This window comes from Meleagris gallopavo, chromosome 2, assembly GCF_000146605.3.
Source record: "Meleagris gallopavo isolate NT-WF06-2002-E0010 breed Aviagen turkey brand Nicholas breeding stock chromosome 2, Turkey_5.1, whole genome shotgun sequence".
Classification (NCBI taxonomy): domain Eukaryota; kingdom Metazoa; phylum Chordata; class Aves; order Galliformes; family Phasianidae; genus Meleagris; species Meleagris gallopavo.
Genome location: NC_015012.2, coordinates 105436894 through 105443538, shown reverse-complemented (window position 1 = coordinate 105443538; position 6645 = coordinate 105436894). Strand labels below are relative to the sequence as shown.

The following is a 6645-nucleotide window of genomic DNA, read 5'->3' as shown; positions in this document are numbered from 1 at the left end:
TATTCAGAGGGACAGAGAGCTCTTGTGCTCTCAGAAAGGCATCCTTGAAGAGTAGCCAGCTCTCCTCAACATCTTTGTTTTTAAAGACGGCATCCCAGGGGATCTTGGCCAACAGTCCATTGAGCACCTTAAAGTTCGCTCTTCCAAATTCAGGGTCCTGACTCCACTCTTTGCCAGGCGCACATCCCTTGAGATCACAAACTCGACTAGGACATGCTCACTGCAGCTAGGCTGCCTCCAACCTTAACACCTTTAATGATCATAAATCTCCAACCCCCCTGCCACAGGCAGGGCCCCCAACCTCCACATTTCATACCAGACCAGGCTGCCCAGGGCCCTGTCCAATCCGGCCCTGAACACCTCCAGGGATGGACGGGGCATCCACAGCCACTCTGGGCAGCTGTTCCAGCACCTCACCACTCTCGCAGTAAAGAACTTCCCCCTGACACCCAATCTAAACCTTCCCTCTTTGAGGTAAGAGCAGGAATTAGAATATATTCCATATTCCCATTGTTGAGTATCCAGTCCTGCATGAACCAATATACATTTATCATCACTGAGTATCAGTACATCAATTTCCACGGCTTTTTTGATTTATCAACCCAGAGCTGGTTTTTATTCCTTTCCTCCAAGAGCCTACTGGCATCGTCTTTACCACAGATTTAATTAGTATCCTCTCCACTATATCTTCCAAGTCATTAATGAAAATATTGAAGAGTATGGGACCAGGAATGGCTCCCGAGGGGGTCTGTAATTATATTTTGAATATATTTAATGTGCCTGGTGACAATAGGTTTGTGTTTCTGCTGCTTGTGATAATGCTGAAACTATCAGGGCTTTTAATAACATCTGAAGTAGACGGCAAAGGTGTTTGTGCATCAATCTAAGACCTGAAGATTTCATTCAAATTATAAAGGGAAGAGATTCACAGAAATCTAAAACAAGTAAAAAATGAATATATTTTACATGGAGAGATTTTTTTTTCCCTTCAATCTCCAAATGAAGTTACAGGCCTGTAGCAGAATACATAATGTTGGTTTAGGGTCGCTGCAGCATTTTTTATGTGTACAGCTGTTCTTCCACTGGTGTAAGTAGACACATCTGCTCATTAGCAATACAATGTCATTTCCAGTGTCTAATTTTAATTATTTGCAGATGATAGATTCCTTATGTGATGTCTAAAAAAAGTACAGTCCTTCAGAACTGGTGAGAAATAAATATACCCTCTGCAACTAAAACGGGTCAGCACAATAAAAACCAGATATTAATCTGGAGAATTCATGTATCAGCACTAAGGCTAAATGCCAAACTGTTTGGAAGGTCACAGGGAGGAGAAACAGCTCATACATCTCTTCTTTATCATGGATACACAAGACTTATGGACTAAGAGATGTTCTGAATGAATCTGGCAGGTGATGAGTTTGTTGTAGTACAGATGGTCCTTAACTGCTGGAAAAATATCAGTTCTGCTTACATTTCCTGGACAAACACAGGCAAGATAAGGACTTCTTCATGACAGAAAGGACAAATGAGATTACTTTCCACTAACTTTGGTTTTCTGTATACTGAAGGAATGAGTAAAAGTAATTTTCTAGAAGCCCTTAGGCAACGATGGCCATGGGTATCTTTGCCCTACACCCTTGTGTCAGAGGGCTGCTAAGGCCATTGGGCTCTGCATTCCCCTCAGCTCCTCAGCTACGAGAAATACAAACAAAAGCCAGAAGCAGCAATGAAAAACAATCGGATTTGTGTACAGAGAGAGGATTGAGAACTGTAGTAGCTGGGAAGGACTGGATACTCTTGATAAATACAAGGAGCAGAACTACCAAAACAAGCATAAAGTTTTCAAGAGAGGAAGGTGCTAAAGGAGATGAGTGGATTTTTCATTTGCTCCAGGTATGTTTTCAAAAGGAGGAAACAGTATTTGGGTTGGTTTTTTTTTCTGCTAAAAAGAAATGTATGACTATTGATGTAGAGATGTGGCTCTGAGGGACATGGGGTAGTAGGCATGAGAGCAATGGGTTGCTGGACCTGATGATCCTAGTGGTCTTTTCCAACCTGAATGATTCTATGATTCTATGATTCCATGATTTTATAACAAGGAATCATCCTTTAAAGCTGCCTCAGATTGAGCTGAAATCTCTAACGCATGTAAGACTTCAATCTTCCAAAGGATCAACGTAATTATGAATAGCACCATGCTTAACAGCAATTCTGCTTGCACCATGACAAACTGATTCCTCCAGTATCATAAAGATGCTTCCAGAGACTTGGAGAAATTGTTTCTGACTCCCCTCAGAGTGGTCAAACTTTCTGATTAGATAAAATATGACATTTTCTTCCGTGAACATAAGTAAAGTTGGGTTTCCCAACTGGCTCACATATTGGCAGGCAGTGCTGGTGCCAGAAGGGCAGTCTCACTAGCAGTTGTGCTTCTGGCAATGAAAGTCCAGGCTTAAAGCTACATTTCAGTTCATGCAGGGTTACTTTTCAGCTTGATCAGAGAATTTTGTGGTTGTCAGTGTCAGCATGAAGAAAGACGTGGCATCCTCCAGACAGGTCAAGGACTAGCTTCCAGAAAGCATGAAAACAGGCTGAGGCACAAGACAAACTGACAGGCTGAAAGTGGACACACAGCATGGAGGTGCCAGCAAATCCATTGTAAGGATGCAATTTGGAGGAGATGGCCAGGCTTATATTGAAAAAAAAAAATTAGAAGGCTCTAAGAAAGGCACCTTTGGTGCAAAAACAGGGCAATATAGAATCTACTCCGTGCCTCTGTAACTCTACAAAGTGATGCTCAAAGCAGACAGCTGTAGGACTCATCAACAGTATTTTTATCATAGGACATTCACCCTCTTTTGCTGTATCAGCCACAAAGAAGCAACCACCTCAAGCACTTCTAGAGTTGTATAGAGCATTCCCGTTATGGATAAGATTATTCCTAGGAGAGAAGGAATGCTGATCTGTGCAGTAGAGGCTGAACAGAGATGACAACCATATGTCACTTGGCAGAATTCGAGGGTTTGTTTGTTGCTTTTTCAGTATCCCGAATGTAATGAATTATAAAATACAGCCTAAATTAATAGTCAAGGAGGACTTTATCAGGGCTCCACACTTAGGAGATGCTCATCTGGGAGAATCTCTTTCAACTCACAGGCTGTTTGACTGATCAAAGGTTCTTGCTTTTCAGTAGTCTTCTGTATAATACTCAGACTCAAGAGCTTCATGAAACAAGAGCCAGGCTGCCTCCCAGAGAAACCTTGAATCCCAGTGAGATGTCTGCCTCATCTTGAAGGCAGGAGGTCCAACTGCTTGGAAAGCAGGAACTTCTGAATATTAATATGCTTTTTCAACAGTGAATGATAGGACTGCCCGTCTGTATCCTTTAGCAAGTTGGTGCCAACTAGATCGATATTTGAAAGGTCCTTAATTGCAAGTGAATCTGAAACAATACAAGTGAGTATTTCCATATTTGATGTTTAATGACACTGGGACAACTAGACAAGTCCATTGTTTCTGTGGGGGATATGAGGGCTTAAATGGCATTAACCCGACTTCTGGGGGAAAGATAAGGCAGTGCCACAGACAAAGCTTTTGTATTTCTGAGTGAGCACTATACTCAGAAAGTCCAGCACTTGCTGGCTGTATGAGACATTGGATTCATCTAAGGAGTGTGCTGAATTTCATGAATAAGAAATCTTTCTAATTTAACTTCTTAGTAAAAGCCTTCCCTTTGACAGACTGAGCTGCATTCCCGTAAGGCTGGCTAAATAAGACTTTGCACACAGCTGAATTTCAGGAAAGAAGAAAAATATCGCAGGTCAGAGAGATAATTCTCACTCTCTGTATCTTTACAGAAAACCACGTTTCTCATAGCAAGATAAAAGCAGGGAGCGGGTGCAAAAAAGATGAAGAAATAATTCCACCTTACCAAGCTTCTAGTGATAACTGCCATAACTTGAAAAAGATGTACAGCATACCATCCCTATCCCACAAGACAAAGAAACTCGAAATTGGGCACTGCTGGTTTAGTTTTTCTCAAATCAAGAAAGGACACAGAGATGTAGTGAGCTTTGCAGAGACACTGAACGGAGTTTAGCATTAAGCAATCATAAAAATGCATAGGTAAAGCAATCTGCCCACATCAGCCAAGGCTGAAGCACATGAAGGCTTCAGTGACTGCCATCATCTCTGCAGGTAAAGTGATGCTCTTGCTTTTTGCAAATTATTACAACAGAACCACTTGGAATTTCTACTGATTCAAGCTAGGATGAATCACAGAATCACAAAATCACAGAATGGCCTGGGTTGAAAAGGCCCACAATGCTCATCCAGTTCCAACCCCCTGCTGTGTGCAGGGTCGCCAACCAGCAGACCAGGCTGCCCAGAGCCACATCCAGCCTGGCCTTGAATGCCTCCTTGGGCAACCTGTTCCAGTGCCTCACCACCCTCTGGGTGAAAAACTTCCTCCTAATGAAGGCTTAGCTCTGTTTATACCAGGCACCACAGAGCCACACAGATTCCTGAGGTAGCTGTGAATGACTTGGGTATGCACACTGCAGCATCATGCAGAGATATTAGCTTACATCCCAGAAGGAATACGGTCACATTAGTGTGGCTCTGTGCCCGGGCTAATTAGGTGATGTTTCCCCAGTTGCCAGAAATCAAGAAGTGAATCATACATCTGCCAGCATCCAACCTTCTTCTGAAAGCACTGACTGGAACTATTCTGAACCTCAGTTATGTGAGGATGTAAAATGAATACAAAGATATTATTATTGTTATTTTGTTTTAAAGCCAGAAGGAATCTTAAGTTCATTTACCACAACTACTACACTATGCCCAGTACTCATATTTCAGCCAACCTAATGCGCTGAAGCTTTTTAGAGACCAAGCTATTGCATCTGTGCCACATGCAGTGACCAACCAAACACAGTCAAAGACAAGACTACAGCAGTGGCAGAGAATTGGTTAGGTGGTAATTTCCCTGAGTATACCAACAGAGATCCATTCCTCATGCTGCTCAGGAAGACAAAAAGAGCACACAGCTCGGGTCGTTAGTTCCTAGCTCTGGCAATTGGGATGAATCCCATTCTATGAGTAAAACACTTACAAAGAGGCCAGGTTATGGCCAATCACTGACAATCCAAATTAAAAAGAACAAAATTAGAACTAACCAGTGGTAGGATGGGTTAAAATTCCTTACTGAAACCTACAAGCAAACCACAAAAGCCCCGAAGCATGATGTGAAGACAGGTATAGTCTCAGAGCTAGAGTTTCAAGGATGGTGCAAGCACATCATTCTGAACACAAATAGAAAGGAAGGGGTTGATCGAGGAGGCACATAAATCAGCACATCCCAGTACATGCCATTGCCACCACACGTAGGCAGAGCTTCTCAGGAACTGAATCGAGCTCCTCTTTCAAACAACAAATGATCTCATTTTAAAGTCTTGAAATGACAGTGATGGAAAAAGAATCCAATGCTTAATTACACTGCAAGCTGCAAAAATATTTCATTCTGAGGTAGAACTTCTCAAACTTGAATGTCCAGCTATTGGATTTTGTCATGGTCCACCAGTGGTTGGATTGTCAATCTCACAATGAATGTGTTCTTTTCCTGTTCTATAATCCTTGGCAGGTCAACACAGAAACCACATGAAATGTTTCAAAGAAAGGCAACAAAGCAGTGAAGAGTCTGGAGCACAGACCCTAAGTGTTATGAGGAGTGGATGAGCGCACTGGGATGGGTCAGTCCGGAGCAGTGGAGCTCAGGGGAGACCTCACTGCTTTCTCCAGCTCCTGAAAGGAGGTTGTGGTGAGGTGGGGGATGGCCTCTGCTCCTGGGTAACAGCACTGGGACGAGAGGTAATGGCCTCAAGCTGGATGAGGAGAGGTTCAGGTTGGATATTAGGAAACACTTCTTCTTAGAGAGTGGTAATACATTGGAACGGGCTGCCCAGGGAGGTGGTGGGGTCACCATCCCTTGAGGTGTTCAAGAAAAGGGTAGATAGAGCACTTAGGAACACTGGTTTAGAGGGCATAGTGATCCTGGGCTGACACTTGGACTTGATGATCTTAGTGGTCTTTTCCAGCCTTAAACAAATCCATGAGATTTTACTGGCTGCCTCCATAAAGCGTCCTCGCCCTGACTCAGGCTTCCCTTTTCACATAGGCAGGAGCTGCAATAGCAGTGTTTTGTCTTTCTGCTGCACTCTGGGCTCAGTGGAAGACACTTATTCCACAAAAGCCCCTGGATCCTTTTCAGAATTACTGACTCTCAGGGTGGTGTCCCATTCTGTAGGTATCATCTGCGCTTTTTGTTACCAGATGTGGTAACAAGTGGCATAATTATGATAGCTGTTAAAATATTGAAATGAGTTACTGCACGTAATATTTCTGGAAAATGGTAGAAAGCATGATGCTTATTGAGACTATATAAACATGTACAATGTTTTCCCAGCGCAGTTTCCCATTTATGTTTGCACAGATGTGTATAAAGTCACCACGAAATCTCTTCCAAGAGAGATAAATCGAAAGGTTTGAAGAAGGCAAATAGCCAGAATGCTCTACTCAGCATATCAATTCTGACATCTTTTGTTCATTTTTTTGCTAATCGTAAAAAAAAAAAATTCACTGCCA

General features: G+C 42.6%; 1 protein-coding gene across 4 annotated transcripts in view; it reads right to left on the bottom strand.

Annotated features, from left to right (window-relative positions):
* The window catches only part of MSRA (methionine sulfoxide reductase A), a 213904-nt gene that overhangs the window by 105539 nt on the left and 101720 nt on the right, over positions 1-6645 (bottom strand). The window lies entirely within an intron of this gene.